The 16,865-nt window shown below is 33.1% G+C and overlaps 1 pseudogene; it reads right to left on the bottom strand.

Moving 5' to 3' along the window:
• Positions 1-6,297: 6,297 nt before the first annotated feature.
• Positions 6,298-11,097, bottom strand: LOC148266070 (uncharacterized; annotated as a pseudogene).
• Positions 11,098-16,865: the final 5,768 nt, after the last annotated feature.

Consider the following 16,865-nt stretch of genomic DNA (forward strand, 5'->3'; position numbering starts at 1 on the left):
ATGCTACTAGAGTTCTGGGCAATCTTCACATCCCAAAACCCAATTCTTTTTATGGTTTAACTCAATGTAAGAGAGAGAATAGTAATATGTATTTTCTGGATGTTATCTTCTTCTTTATTTTTTTACACAAGCAATTTTTCTCCTTTATATACTCACCAAGAATCATATATTTTTACAAACATATTTATCCCTCATAGGCTCACGAATAGTCGTATCTTTTTACAAAGGGTGTTGTGGGCATTCCTAATTTTATGCAACAGTTTTATAGAAAGAAAATTCCTAAAACACCTCTAATTTCTCTTTAGTAGTATTTGTAAGTCATCCATCAAATCTACCTTAGGAAAGTCTAAATTTCAAGTATAACTTATATATACTTATGTTATGTCGATTAATTGTGTATATAAAAAAAAAACAAAAACTACTTTAGAAATTATGAGTAGTTAATTAAGAAAATATCCAAATAAATAAAGTTGAAATAATTAAAATAAGCTCATCGAGTGCTTGCTCACATTTCCAGAATAATATGTAGCATGTCATGACTAATCTATTAGACAAGTTAAATATATCTTATGCAAAAAGCTAACTTATATCTATACTTGTATTGTAGTGTTGTCTAGAACTGAAATAATCAATTTGAGGACTTATAGAAAAACTATTTGTAAATTTTTGATAAGTTAATTTGGTTGTAATGTCTTCTTCAAGAACTCAAATTTTATTTTTCTAAACCACCTACCGTACGATGTGATACCATGAATGTCACGATATATTTGTTTGTTTGTCATGTGTTTAATGATAAATGAAGAACATAGAATTGAATTTTTTACTTTTTAAGGGAACATGTTATTGCTTAAAAACTAACTATGCTTATCATTTCCAACCAATATAATTAGGTATGGATTTTATTCCCTAAACCATAGCCTTAGATGTCTAGTTTTGATGGGAGTAGTAGAGTCCCAATTGAAATCAATGTTGCAAAGGTTGAAGTGTTTCGAAATCTATTCATTCTCATCGTTTTTATCTACCATCTCTATTTGAAAGAGTGTCAGGAAGTATACACATGAAAAATGAATACAGTCTAACCTTTTTATTTGGTTTATGTTCTAATTCTCTCTCTATTTTTATATAGTAAACTTATGATATACTAGAAACTAAGTAAATATTGTACTTTTCAATGAAAAATATAACAACATTTTTTCAAATTTCTCATAATTATGCTTAATTGCATTTGTAAGGCCTTTCTACTTATATATACTTATGGAAATATGATGCACACCCATATAGATATATAAACAAGGCATTGTGCATACTATTAATGATGAAAGTACCATAGATACATACATATATATATCTTCACACATCCTTGTTGTTGGGGAAATTAATCCCTAAAGCATACATAACCACACCAAAGTAAAAGCAGAAAGAAAAGAACACAAGAATTTTACATGCAGTGTGCCTACATCCACGGGCAAGACTGGTAAGAATGTATTCTATTGTGTAATTTGAGAGTACATCACCAATAGGTTAACAAACCTATTTATAGAGAAACTAATAGAGTTTTTCATAAATAAAAACTCTATAAGATATACATCAAATATTTTCATGATAAAAATAAAGAAAATTCAGATAAATTATCCCTTAAAAATATAAATAAATATCGCTAAAATTTAAGACACATCAATAAATCTTCCCCTTGACTTGAATTTCCTCTATCATCAAAGCAGCTAACTATCTTGTCGCACCATCTTGCAAACATGTCCCCACTGGGGCGCTATTGAGTATATCATACTCTAACCAAGTTTAGACCGCACATAAACTTGTTATTTGATCCCTGAATAAAGTGGCATCTTATCAGTATCTGAACTCCTTGGTTCTTGTAAATCAACTAACCTTGTAACTGACAAGTTATATACAACCAGTTTCTCATACTTCTATGGTCATCTAATCTATCTTCTTTCTTTGCCTGTTTTAATAGTATATGGTTGTTGTTGATCAGGTGCACTATCACCTTCTTGATTAAGATCCTGCACTTCATTCCCTAGACCATTGGACTAAACTTCTAACTTTATTTGCTTTCTGATACCGTGATCTAATTCTACTACTGTCTTTCCCTTCTGACTATTTAATGAAGCAGACTCATTAAATGTCACATCTCTACTGATAATCAACTTTGGAAACTTGGGATCATTGCCCCACAACCTGTAGCCTTTCACTCCAAATGCATACCCTATAAATATGTAATTCTTTGCTCTCGACTCAAGCTTACCATCCCTAACATGAGCATAAGTAGGACAACCAAACACTCTCAACTGAGAGTAATCAACATGTGACCCAAACCATACCTCAAAATGAGTTTTACTCTCAATAGTTGTGGATAGAGATCTATTAACTAAGAAACTAGCAGTATTCATAGTTTCAACCCAAAATTTGTGTCCCACACCTAATGAGACAACATGCTTCATGTCCTATCACAAAGCGTCATATTCAAGCATTCTACAATACCATTACGTTGTGGTGTCCCAACACAAATGCGGTGTCTCACTATACCTTCCATACTGCAGAAATCATCAAACTCATAATTGCAAAATTCTAACCCATTATTAGTCTTAAGATACTTGATCTTCCTCTTTGTCTGCTTCTCAATCATGGTCTTCCATAGTGTAGAAATCATCAAACTCGTGATTGTAAAATTTTAACTCATTATTATTCTTAAAACACTTAATCTTCCTCTTTATATGTTTCTCAATCATGATCTTCCATCTGACGAATAGTGAAAATACCTCTTCCTTGGATTTCAGAAAATACACTCATACATTCCTAGAGTAATCACCAATTAATGTCATTAAATATCTGGCATCACTCTTGGAGGAAACTCTATATGGACCCCATAAGGTAGAATGAACATAATCCAACTGACCTCTAGTCTTATGCACTTCCTTTTTGTTGAATTTAACTTTGATCTGCTTGTCAAATACACAATATTCACAGAAACTCAAAACTCCTTCTTTATAACTGTTCAACAAACTATGCCTTCTCAAAATAGATAACCCCTTGTCACACATATGATCCAAACTTCCAGTTACTGCTCTCTAATGCTACAGCAACTTCCCCTGAAACTATATTTTCCTAAAGAACATACAATTTAGATTCCAAACTGTCTTTCATAAGTACCTCGGAGACTTTACACACTTTAAAAGTACCATTCTCTACATGATATTTATAACCCAGTGTTGTCAATGTAGAAAGAGAAATTAGATTTCTCTTCATCATGATGAAAATGCCAACACTCAATAGTTCTGATGATACCATCAAATATTCCTAATCTGATTAATCAATCCCATTTAGAGATAACAAACTGTCATCTCCCATATACACAATACCACTCATCTGCTTGTAAGTAGTAAATCAATGCCTATTTGGACATATGTGAAATGTAACACTATAATCAAAAATCCAAAAATTCTTTCTCTAATATGAATTCATAGATAGAACTACCCCAACACTACTACTATCACTATCATCAGAATTATCTATGTCGATTATATTAGTAGAGCTCTCCTGCTCTTTTCATCTCTTCAGCATAGGACAATCTCTCTTAAAGTGACCTATCTCCCCACACTCAAAACAGTTTTTCTTTTTACTTTTAAATTTTGATTTTTCCTTCTCATGTACTTCCCCTACTTACCAAACCTTCCCCTTATGTTTATACTCAGTAAAGTTCATTTGCAATCCTTTTGATATTAGTTCATTGCTAACATCATAGTGAAACACTAATTTTCTTATATAGTAGAGTATCAACAAAGGTCTCACAAGAAGATGGTAATGAACACAGAACAATTAATGTCTGATCTTTATTTTCAATCTTAATATCTATGTTATTCATGTCCATAATTAAATAATTAAACTTACCAAGATGTTGTTTAATGGGCGACCTTCACTAATTCTAAAACTATACAATCTTTTCTTCAGATAAAGATGGTTCGTCAGTGATTTTACGAAGTACAACTCTTCCAGTTTCTTCCACGCAGCTGAAGCCCAAATCTCTTCAGCAATTTCCCGCAGAACATTATCATTAACACTCATAAAAATAGCACATAAGGCTACCCTACATATTTGTCTTTTTCGACTCTCTCATACCCTCAAAATATCTTTCTTCAATTGCCCCCATAAACCTTGTAGAATCATGGACGATCTCATTCTAATCTTCCACAAACTGAAACCCATACCACCATCAAACTTCTCTATCTTATACTTTATGAATGTTATCTCAAATTCCTAAACTGTGCACCAAAAAACTAAATAGAGAGAAATAATATTTTTAGAAAATATAAAAAAAACAATCACAGGGAGTCACCACTGCATAGAAAATAACAACACGCAACCATCGGAACACTACACGAGCCTCCACGCACCGTCACATGCTCATCCACGCGTGACCATCAGAGCCATTATGCACCGTTACTAGAAAACACCAAAAAATGCACAGAACTATGAAACTCAATGGATCTGGCATGGATTTGGTAAAAACATGCTGAAAAACTGCAATGAATGCCACAAATCAGGCCTCGCACGAACCGAATGTCGTTGCACTGGTTCGTCTTCTCCTGCATGCGTTCTCCTTCTTCTACTCTAGTTTTACGGATAGACAGCTTCATCTGTCTTTTCTTCGTCCGTCTGTCACACACAATCGCATATATAGTCAAATTGTGGGCCACACGAGGCCTTGTTAGCTACCACAACCGTAAATCTGGCTTCTCTTCTCTTGTTTCTGGCTGAAATGGAACTATCAGCTTCTCCTTCTTCCTCCTTATAGATCCAGCGAGCTTCTGAACACCCCTGTCAGCCGCCACGCAAGGCCGATTCTTCTTCTTTGAAAGCTCGCCACTCCTCGAGTGGACTTGATCTTATCTGTCGATCATGGTGGTTGCTGCCTCTATATTATCTCTCTCTAATCTAATCTACAATGGGCTTGATCATATCATATATGTACATTCTCTCTCTCTTAACTAGTTTTCTCACAAAACCTTAGCTTTGATACGACTTGTTGGAAAAATTAACCCCTAAAGCATGCACAATTACACCAAAGTAAAAACAGAAAGAAAAGAATATAAGAATTTTATGTGGTTCGGTAGTGTGCCTACATCTATGGGTAAGATTAGTAAGAAAATATTCTACTATTTAATTCGAGAGTACATCACTAATAGATTAACAAACTTAGTTATAGAGAGACTAGTAGAGATTTTTCCAAACAAAAACTCTTCAGAATATACATTAAATAATTTTCAAGATAAATACAAATAAAATTCATATAAATTACCCCTAAATTATAGATAAATATCACCAAAATTCAAGACGCATCACTTGTATTTGAATACCTCCCTACAAACACTTTAATGCAGGATAGGCTCTCAATGCACTCCCATATATAAACTGGTTGGCCTTTACACCCGCCCTACATATCTCCAGAAATAGAGGCAATGCATTTTATTAAATTCCGATTAAATTGTGTTATTGATTAAGATTAGTTGTAGTCAACTAAAAGTGAAATTTTATTTCAAAATATATTTTACTTAAATTAATTTTATTTTAAAATTTTTTCAAAACAAAAACAAAGAAATATCATGAGGTAATATCTGGTCTTCCTTTTATGTATACTATCCCTTCCAAACATTTTTATTTAAAGAATTTGTATAGAATAAATTAGTAAAACAAAGTTGAGACTAAGTAAAAAGTAACTTATGCAAATAAATCTTATGTATATTTCAAAAGAATTATTTAATAATATTTGATTTTAAATATTTATTTTTAGAAAAACCGATACATCACATATTACCACAATAAAGTACATAACATTAATATTCAAATCAATAATGACAATCATAAAATATAAAGTTTCAATAGAACTTTATAGTACATTACCTCAAAGAAAAAAATGATATTTAATTAAAATTTAAATGTATAACATTCTCAATCATTAGAAATAAATAGGAAATTTGGAGTAGATCTCCTAATAACCTTATAATTTATATGTAATTCAGTCAATTATATTAATGTTTAAAAAATTTTAAAAGAAAATTAGTCAAACAGTTAATAAGTAATTAGAAATTATGCATACAGTAGATTTATGCATTTCTATTATCATGGATCATTGAAGTGATTAAACATTTATCATAAGAGAGATTGGGATATTAAGATAATGTACCTATTTTTCCAATATTTTCTTGCTTTTGTTTCCATTATTTTGCTTGATATATTCTTGTACTGAGTCTTTTATGATTATTTTAAACTTTTCATTCTTATTTAAGTTTGAAAATGATAATGTAATAGTAGATAGGAATTAATAAAATGAGATTTATGTATCTTTAGCAAATTATTAAATACCTCTTTGAAGACAATGTTTCTTGTGTTCTTTTTAAATACAGCTTCTTCTTCCTTAGTCAAAGTTTTAATCCCTATTGGAGAAGTTACCATTGAGAAAGCAATATTTTTTCATGATTGACCTTGACTTTTGTTTATTATCATAACGTAACAAACTTTTATTAGAAATTGTGTACGCTTGATCACAAATGGGAACCTTATTATTTGAAGCCATACATATCCATGGAATTAATACCTAATCTCCAAATTTGCTTCTTGTAATTGCTTTAGCTTGAATAATGTCTGTCCTCAATTTAGTGATTACGAATCTTGTTCCATTACACATACCAAATGAAGGATTTACATTTCTTAGAAGTATAATTGACATATCTTAATTTATCTGTAAAATATGATTTAGAAGTCTTGATATCTTCAATGTGTTTAGGAACTCTGAAAATATAATATTGATTAGTGTTCTCTATCCTGTGAGCTTTTAGATACCTCATTAATGCTTTTATATTCATGTATTTTTCCCAAAATATTATGTAAAATGAAGTCATCAATGATATCAATTGTCTTATTAAATGGAGTTAAAATAACATTTTTTATAAATATTCTATATCTCCTACTTTGATTTAGAATTGAGGCTACGTCTGATCAAGAATATCTGCATTTGAATTAGTTGATTGAATGAGGAGTTGATCTAAAATATCAATCTAACTTTCTTCTTCTTCTTCTTCTCCTTTTCTTTTATTGCAGATACTTTCCTAGTTTAATAGGCTATTTGTTGATGATTTATTATCTATTATCTCAACATAACTTTATTTAGTCTCCTTGACTCTCGTGCTTTAACATAGTATATAAACTCTAAAATGGTCTCAAAGTTGAGACCTATTTATACTTGTATTATGTATGCACATTTATCTTTTCTGAGAACAAGTAAGATCTCAAAAATCAACTCCAAGTAAGCAATCTTTCCTCCAAATGGTTTACGTGAGACATCTTTATTTCTCAATAACAAAATATCATTAAGTGTGTTATATGCATAAGCTCAAAAACATTAGGATGATCCATGGGGGTTTCATCCCAAATAATTAAGGAGCTGAGATAGATGAGTTTTTCTAATTGTGTTCCTTATTTTAATCCATATATACCATTTTAAAATAGCCCAATAGGAATCTCTAATCTTATATTGGTTTGTCTTCTGTCAGGAAGAAGTAAAGATGTGATGCTTGTATAAAGATAATAATGATATTTCAATACAATTAATTTAAATTCTATAAAACTTTTTAATTGTTAAATGAATAATGTATAAGCATTTACAAAGTGTAACTGATGATCCTGCTTCAAGAACAATTTTACTTTAGAATGTCAATTTGACAATTATTATGTTGTAGAAAAATGTCTTCCTGGTTCCTAGTTCCTTCATGAAACATAATTCTTCTAGAATGTCTGCCAGAAATTCCCAATTTGATTCCATAGACTTTATGAATCTATAACCTCACAGTATAAGATAATTGTGATAGATAATTCCCTTAATTGGTGACAACTTGCCCATTCCTTGTCATTATTTAGCATTCATATGACATAGCATGTGTCTTTAAATGTTTCACATATTATACTATTGATTGTCTTAATATTGATAAAACTTTTTGGTATATTAACAATATTCAACAGTAACCGCAAATAATTTCTCTCACTAGTTTTGGATCTATGTAAGCAATTCTACCAATAGGTTTCCCAGATTTCCTCATAGCCCGAGGTTTCTTTTTATTAATCCATATGAACCTGATCAAAAATTATGTATATGTTAAAATATAAGCATTTATGGAGTTTATCTTCACTTAGTAAAACTCTTCATTCTAGTCCTTTAGTCACATATCTGAACAAATACTTTATTTTGATTTGTTCCACCAATTAAGATTCATGAGAGCTTAAAATTTAAAAAAAAAAATCTCTATCGTTAGGAATTAAATATCTAGTTTCAACTTGACCAATCTCTTTGTTACTAAAATACCTTTATCTCTACTTTTGTATATTGGAGATCCATTCTCATTAATTATGGTCTCTATATGGAAGTTCTTTGGAAATTTTTTGTGCACATTCCACTTTTCATACTTGAAGCATTTACCTTTGGCATTTTGCATGGACCATGAAGCATATACTTAGCAACAACATTGTAAGCATTCAAATCTTTATCTTTTTTGGAATTCAGCTGAAATTATATAGTCTATGTGGAATGCAGTAACGGTAACATTTATTCGATCTACCCACAACTATATGTGGGCTTGTAGTTGTCTTCATTTTTGAAATTTTATTTTATAAATCACAGCGAAAGGAAACATATCATAAATTATCAAAATGTTTTATAAATAAAATATTGAGAATATAAATTAAAATATAAATATACTTAATTTAGTAAATTTAAATATTGATATTATTTGGTGTTAATCTTTTTTAAGAATAGTAAGTATTTATTATTGAGGAAAAGAAAATGTTTGAGATATATCTTGAACTAAAAATGTTCTATAATGCATAAGATTGAAATTTTCATATAAGTTACTACTTTATTTGTTATTCTATTACATTTTATTTATTTTAATTCTTTGTCAATTTTTAGAACTACAATTACACTTAATTTTAAAAATTTAGATGAAATTGTAGTATCAATCAAACTTACATTCACGTATTTTGCCAAAATGTTGTAAGTTGATAATGAGTTTTAATAGTTGTTGAAGTTTTATCTTAAAAACCCTTGTAATAGTATCTCGTCTATCTTTTACGACATGCCCATCAATTAATGAAAATATATACTTTGTTTCTGGCCATTTTGAATTAGTTGTAAATGCAATAAATAAATGTGGATTGTTATAAAAACGAAATATTGTCATTGCATCCTACTATTTTGGAATCATATAGCATGGGTCCTCCATGAAAGAAGAGGAAAGTACAATACCCTTCACAATTGCATCTCTTATAATATCTCTTATAGTAAAGTATCATAAATATTATAAAGAGCTCTGCTTTTAATTCTTGTTAGTTATTTCTAATCCAACAAAATCGTTCCTCTTCAATGATTATGTAAGCATCTACAATAAAATGTTACAACAATCTATCCTACAAAAGCAATATTTTGTATTCATTTCTCACTTATTGAAGCATATAAGCATAATAGTCTCCCATTGTTATAAAATATCTTTTTGTTACATCGTAATATTTCTTGTCATACAGGAATATAAAAGTTTCAATGTTTTTTTTTTAGAATTTAGCAATAGAGGCATAATGATTAGTGATGTAAAGGGAAAATGTTTCAGCAAAGGCAGAAGCAGAAGTTCCGATTTCTTTCAGAAGACCAACTAAATAAAATTCCACAATCTATATATATATATGTATCAATTTTTATTGAATTTTTTTAGATCATAGAGTACTCAATGTAAGAATTAATTTACAGGCGGATCAACATCAACACAAAAAACGAAATAAGTGTGCACTAGCTGGAACATACACAGTTTTGTTTCCACTTCTTAAGGATCTTCTGGCCAGTGCTAACAACATTGAACTTGTTAATAAATTTTTTATTACTTAAATCTCTCAAATGGTCTTGTAGATCAAACAATTTAATAGAAATCTTATTAAAGTTTAATTTTTTTGTCGGCAATACACTTCAAAAAATGTTATTCAACCCAAAATTAATTACTACTACACAATCAGATAAAGAACCTAAGGATGGACAATAGAGCCACGCCAACGTGAAATAGAAAGATATGATTCAAAAAATCCCTTTAATTTTATGAACTAAACATTACTTTTAAAAAAATGCATCTAGAAGCAAAAACTTTATATATGGTTACCCAAAAACCTTAACAATATTTACTCGATGCAGAACTATACTACTTTATTCATAAGATCAAAAGGATCATTTCACTCAATTATGGCAATGAGAAATTTTATACTTTATGAAATTTATAAGTCCCAGTCAGAAGTCAAAAAAAATTAATAAAGAAATTATCTTGGTACGAGAATAAATCACAAAATTTTAAATTCAAAAATTGCACCCCTTCATTACTGCTTAGGAAAAGTTTAAATACGATAAAAATAAAACCGTTAATTCCTACTTTTAAGTAATAAGGATAATTAATAGAAAAGAAGGAAGAGTAAATGAAAAAAATGAAGAGACTAATAGAAAAGAAGAAAGAGCAAAAGACCAGAAAAATATTTTCCTTCTTCTAAAATATTTTGCTGCTTACAGGGATATATATATTGTCACTAGTGTTGTACCGTAACAGAAAAAAACAAAACAGCAGGAAAACATGTATTGCAACTGGCATTGTACTATGGCAGAAGAGAACAAAAAGGAAAAAACAAAAAAACGATTACAATTAAACTAACAAATTTATTAATTAGTCTTAATACTCCCCCTTAAGATGGGAAGTACAGATTTATTGTACTCATCTCACTCAACAAATTATCGAATTGCGTAGGATGAATGGTCTTTGTCATTAAATTTGCCAGTTAATTTCAAGTGGATATGTGCATCGTCTTCAATGTACCATCTTGAATCTTCTCACGAACAAAGTGACAATCAAGTTCAATGTGTTTTGTTCTTTCATGATACATTGGATTTGAAGCAATGTGTAGAGCTGCTTGATTATCACAGTAAAGTAATGCAGGGCCTTGGTGTTGAACCTTTAAGTCTCGTAACAACTTCATAATCCAAACGATTTCGCAAGTAGTGTTGGCCATGGAGCGATACTCGACTTCAGCAGATGACCGAGAAACAACTTGTTGTTTCTTTGATTTTCATGAGACTAATGAAGACCCAAGAAAAACACAACAATCAGTGAGAGATCTTCTAGTGTCAGGACATGTGCCCCAATCAGCATCAGAAAAGGCCTTAATCTGAATGGCAGATGATGAAGGAAAGAAAAGACCTTGTCCAGGGGTCCTCTTGATGTATTGGAGAATCCGTAAAGCGGCTTGAAGATGACTAGTTCTAGGAGCAGCTAGAAACTGACTCAATCTATTGACAGAGTAGCATATGTCAAGGCGAGAGATGGTTAAGTACAACAGTTTTTCAATTAGTCGCCCATAGCGGGTGATATCACTCAGAAGTTCGCCATCATCTTTACACATCTTGATATTAGGATCCATAGGAATAGATGAGGGTTTACAACCAAGATATCCAGTCTCAGTTAACATATCCAACGCATATTTTCTTTGGCATAAGGTGATTCCTATGTCATTTCTTGCAATTTCAAGTCCAAGAAAATATCAGAGAGTCCCCAAATCTTTTATTTTGAATTTTTGTCTGAGTGTAGCTTTGAGCTCTTCGATAGTCTGATCGTCATTACTGGCAATAACAATGTCATCGACATACACCAACAACGCTAGGAAGGTTTTACCTTATTGTCTGACAAATAGGGAATGGTCACATTCTGACTAATGGAAGCCTTCTTGAAGTAATGTTTGTGAAAACTTATTAAACCACTGTCGGGAAGCTTGTCTCAACCCATAGATTGACTTGTGTAGGTGACAAACAGGTTGATGTGGAAAAGTCTCCCCCTTTCAAGGAGAATAGCCTGGAGGAATAGTCATATAGACTTCTTCATGAAGGTCACCATGTAGGAAAGCGTTGATGACGTCCAATTGAGTCAAGTGCCAACCATGGATAGCAGCTAGTGAAAGCAAAATCTTGACAGTAACTAATTTGGCAACAGGAGAGAAGGTGTCAAGAAAATCGATGCCAAATTATTGTGTGTAGCCCTTAGCAACCAGACGGGCTTTGTATCTTTCTATGGTCCCATCAGCTTGATATTTAATTTTGTAAACCCACTTGCAATCAACGGGTTTCTTCCCAGGAGGGAGGGAAACAATGGACCAAGTGTTATTGTCCTCTAAGGCATGTAGCTCCACGTTCATAGCATTTCTCCAAACATTGGACTGGTTAGCCTCATAAAAGTTGGTAGGCTCAGTGTGGGAGGAAATGGCGCAAATAAAGTTGTGATATTGGGGGGTAAGTTTGGTATGAGTAAGGAACGAAGAAATGGGATAAAGTGCATGGTATTTGTATGGTAGCAGTGATAGTCAGACAAATAAGAGGGTAGTCGTGTTATACGCAGTGGGCGAGATGAGGGTGTTTGGGAGGACTCATGTTGTGAGCGAACAGGTGTATCAAGAGAACCTGAGGAGTGTGTAGATGTATGGAGAGGAACAGGTAAAACACAATCATGAAAAAAATCATCGTGAATGGGATAAGGTGATTGAGAGGAAAAAAATGGAAAGATATGTTCATGAAAAATGATGTTACGTGAGATGAAAATTTGGTTGCTCTTGATATCAAGAAGTTTATATCCTTTGTAACCCGAAGGGTAACCAAGGAAGACACAAGCCCTAGAACGAGGTGAAAATTTATGGCGATGACTATTAAGAGTTGAGCAGTAGCATAGACAATCAAAGGTGCGCAAGTGATCATAGGAAGGCTTCTTTTGAGTTAATAGTTCAAATGGAGTTTTATTAGATAACAAGGGGGAAGGTGTACGGTTGATTAGGTAAACAACAGTCAAGATGCAATTGCCCCAATACACAAGAGGAATATGGGATTGAAACAATAAAGCACATGCCAGATTTAAAATGTGTTTATGTTTACATTCGACAATAGATTTTTGTTGGGGAGTCTCAACACAAGAATGGTAAGAAACAATATCCTTTGACTTGAAAAAAGAATGAAAATTCAACTTGTGCGCATTGTCAGGTCGCACAGATTTAATGGAAATATTATATTATGTAAGTATAAGAGTATAAAATTCAGGGAGAATAGTAAGAACGTCGGACTTTTGACGAAGGAGATACACCCAAGTAGTTCTAGTGCAATCATCAACTATTGTGAGAAAATATTTGTACCATTCGATAGTGGGTGGGGAAAAGGGACCCCAAATGTCAATGTGGATTAGATCAAATGGATGGTCAGATAATCTGTTGTTAGAAACGAAAGACAATTTATGTTGTTTAGCCAAATTACAAACTTTACAATGAGAAATATTCGAAGTTTGTAAGGCTTCATTAATATACTGAAGTTTTACATAGGAAGGATGACCCAATCTAAAATGTCATAGGCTACTTTTAGAGTGAGTGGAAACATAATGAACAGTAGGAAAAGAAAAACATCTAGTGGTTAAATAGTAGAGGTTGCCAATGCGTCTACCCTTCCCAATCAATAAGTCCTGAGTGTGGTCCTGGATGACATAAGAATGAAGAGAAAAATCAATTGTGCAGTTGTGGGTGGTGGTCAACATGCTGACACTGACCAGGTTAAAAGAAAAATGAGGGACAAAGAGAACATCATGTAGAGTTAGGGTGTCGGTGAGTGGTGTACTTCCAACTTGATTGACTAACACTGAACTACCATTTGGTAAAGTGACTGGGATGGGATGCACATTTTTAAGGTGTGTGAAAAGTGTGGGTGTACAACAAATGTGATATGTGGCTCCAAAGTCAATGATCCAGCATTCAGAGGTAAGTGTGTGTGTGAAGTTGGAAAGGCAAAAAGGTGTGTAGGATATACCTGCCACGTGAGGATCAAGGGTGGCATGACTTGTGGAGAGAGATAGATTGTCAGGAGAGACGGCGGAGTTAGGTTGGTGAAGACGTGCACTTAGGTGAGCAATAATGTTCTGAATTTGTGATGTGCTTAAATCATCGACAGAAGCAGCGGAATTAGATGCCGGTAAGCAGTCGTCAACAGAGGGGGTGAAATTCTACACTGGTCTTGCGATCGGGTGCATGCCCGAGGAGGAGGAAGAAGTGTGTTCTGGGAAAGAAACTTCATGGGCCAAGGTTTGGTTGGCAGAGAAGAACCCGGGCCTGGATTGAGGGCCAGACAGGTTGAAAAAACTGGTTCCAGGAATGGGCCGAGAGACAGCTGGTGGGTTACGGGCTTGGGCCCGCGTTTGGACTGGCCCCTCATCAAAAACAGCTGAGGCATTGCGGATCTGTCTTTGAACTTGGACAGTTCCATCAATAAAACGCATTTTGGGCTTGGGCTTAAGGCCCGATGGGTAACCATACAGGCGGTAACACCTGTCCACAGTATGGCCCACAAGCCCACAGTGTGAACAGGTGGGTCTTCTTCTTCCTTAAGCTAAGGCAACAGAGGATCCGGAACCGTGACTCGTTTCTGCGTGTGTGTCGAACCCGATTGCACGGTGTCGCTCCTCCTGCACCACCAGCGAGAAGACTTTCAGAATGGATGGAGAGCATTCCATCATCAAAATTTAGGCTCTAACAGCAGCATAGGAGGAATTTAATCCCATTAAGAAAGTCATCACAAACTCTTGTTCCTGATAATCATTCCACGCCTTCATGTTTCCGTAGTTACAGGTTGGGGCTGGTTGAAAGGTTTTGAGTTCATCCCAGATTATTTTCATTCGTGTGTAGTATGTGTTGATGCTGAGTGATCCTTGAGTAAGATTGTTCATGCTCTATTTCAATTGGTAGATATGCGGTGCATTGCTCTGCTGATAATGAAGCTGTAAATCAGTCCAGATGGATTGCGCACTTTCATGATATAACAAGCTGTCAGCTATCTCCTTGGTGACATCATTCAGTAACCAAAAAACCACCATACTGTTACAACACGACCAAGCTGCGGCATGGGAGTTGGTGTTGCTCGGTTGATCGTAGGTTCCGTCTATGAATCCCAATTTATTTTTGGCTGTTAGTGCTATTCTGATTGCTCTCTCCCATGTGTTGTAGTTGTTGCCATTGAGAATATTGGACACCAAAACTAAACCAGGGTGGTCGGCACTGTGAAGGAAGAATGAGTTTTGGAGGTCATCGGACTTATCTCTAGCCATTGGAGATCAAATGCTTCGTAGCTCAACTACTGATAGATGTTGGTTAAAGGTTCATTGCTCTGATACCATAATAGAAAAGAAGGAAAAGCAAATGAAAAAAAGGAAGAGATTGATAGAAAAGAAGGAAAAGCAAAAGACCAAAAAAATATTTTCCTTCTTTTGAAATATTTTGCTACTTACAGGGATACATATATTGTCACTAGTGTTGCACCGTAACAAAAGAAAACAAAACAGCAGGAAAAGAAAATAAAACAGCAGGAAAACAAAACATCAGGAAAACATATATTGCCACTGGCATTGTACTGTGGCAGAAGAGAACAAAAAGGAAAAAATAAAAAACGGTTACAATTAAACTAACAAATTTATTAATTAGTCTTAATAATAATGAAACAAGATCATGAAACTAGAAAATAGGATAATCGCTTCAACTGCTTGTTGAAAATGGGATAATGGCTTCAACTACTTGCTGACCGAGTCTACCACAACTGCTACCCACCCCTTTTTACTACCGAGATACTTTGGGTATGAAAGAGAAATCAACATAAAGAAGTCCTTTGTTCCTATCCACCACCTTCCTTTGCTTACCAAACTTCCTCCAAAATTGGAGTACTCCCTTGGTCCTCAACTTTTTTATTATTTTGTGGCCTACTAACCTTCTTATGCATTAAAGTACACCCTTCTCTTGGCAACACTATAAAATTATTCTTTGGCTTGAGAGTGGGCTTGGTAGGGTAGATTTCTTATTGAGTACTAAATTTATCACCTCCATAACCGATCGAAATGATTTTTGAGATTCCTTATGAATAAAATACAATAATCTCACATCAGGTAAATGTTGTTAAGGTTTTTGGGTAACTCTATATAAAGTTTTCTATTTCATGATGCATGCTCAATAAAACTAATTCTTAAATTAAAAAAATTAAAAGACACTATTGAATCATATCGTCTAGTTTTACGATTGTCCACCCTTCAGTTTTTTGTCGGATTGTATACTGTTGATTAGATTTTACTTGAAAAATATCTTTTAAAATGTATCACCAGCAAACAAATTAACCGATAATGAATTTTTTATTAAAATCATTTGATCTACAAGACGATCTAACATATTTAAATAAAAAAATAATTTAGTAACAAATTCAATATTATAAATAATGGACATAAGATCCTTAGGAAGTATAAACGAGATGGTGGTTGTTTCAGCCGCTAGACATTTCTTTCATTTTTTTTGTATAGGTTGATCTCCCCTACAAATTAATTCACACACTGAGTACTCCATTATCTAAAAAGCCTAATAAAAAATTGATATATATATATATTGAGAACACCACTGGAGTAGGTTCAAAAAAATGAACATCTTGTTCAATTGGTCCCTATAGGAAATCAGGACTGCTGTCTCTGCCCACGCTAAAATTTTTTTCCTATCTTATGTTAATTGTTCTGCCTTTGTCACCTGACGCGCTTTCTTCTCCTTCTTTTCTTCTTTCACCTCTGCTTTCAATCATTCACCATTTTTTTTATTTAAAAATAGAGTACTATAATAAATTTTAAAAGACCATCGAAACCTTTACACATTTATAGATTTTGGAACTTACCTGGACGATCTTTTGTACTTGATCAATAATATTGAATACTTATGCTCCTTTTCTAGTTGAATTCGGA

Source organism: Carica papaya, chromosome 5, assembly GCF_054855325.1.
Source record: "Carica papaya isolate Zhongbai chromosome 5, ASM5485532v1, whole genome shotgun sequence".
NCBI classification, from domain to species: domain Eukaryota; kingdom Viridiplantae; phylum Streptophyta; class Magnoliopsida; order Brassicales; family Caricaceae; genus Carica; species Carica papaya.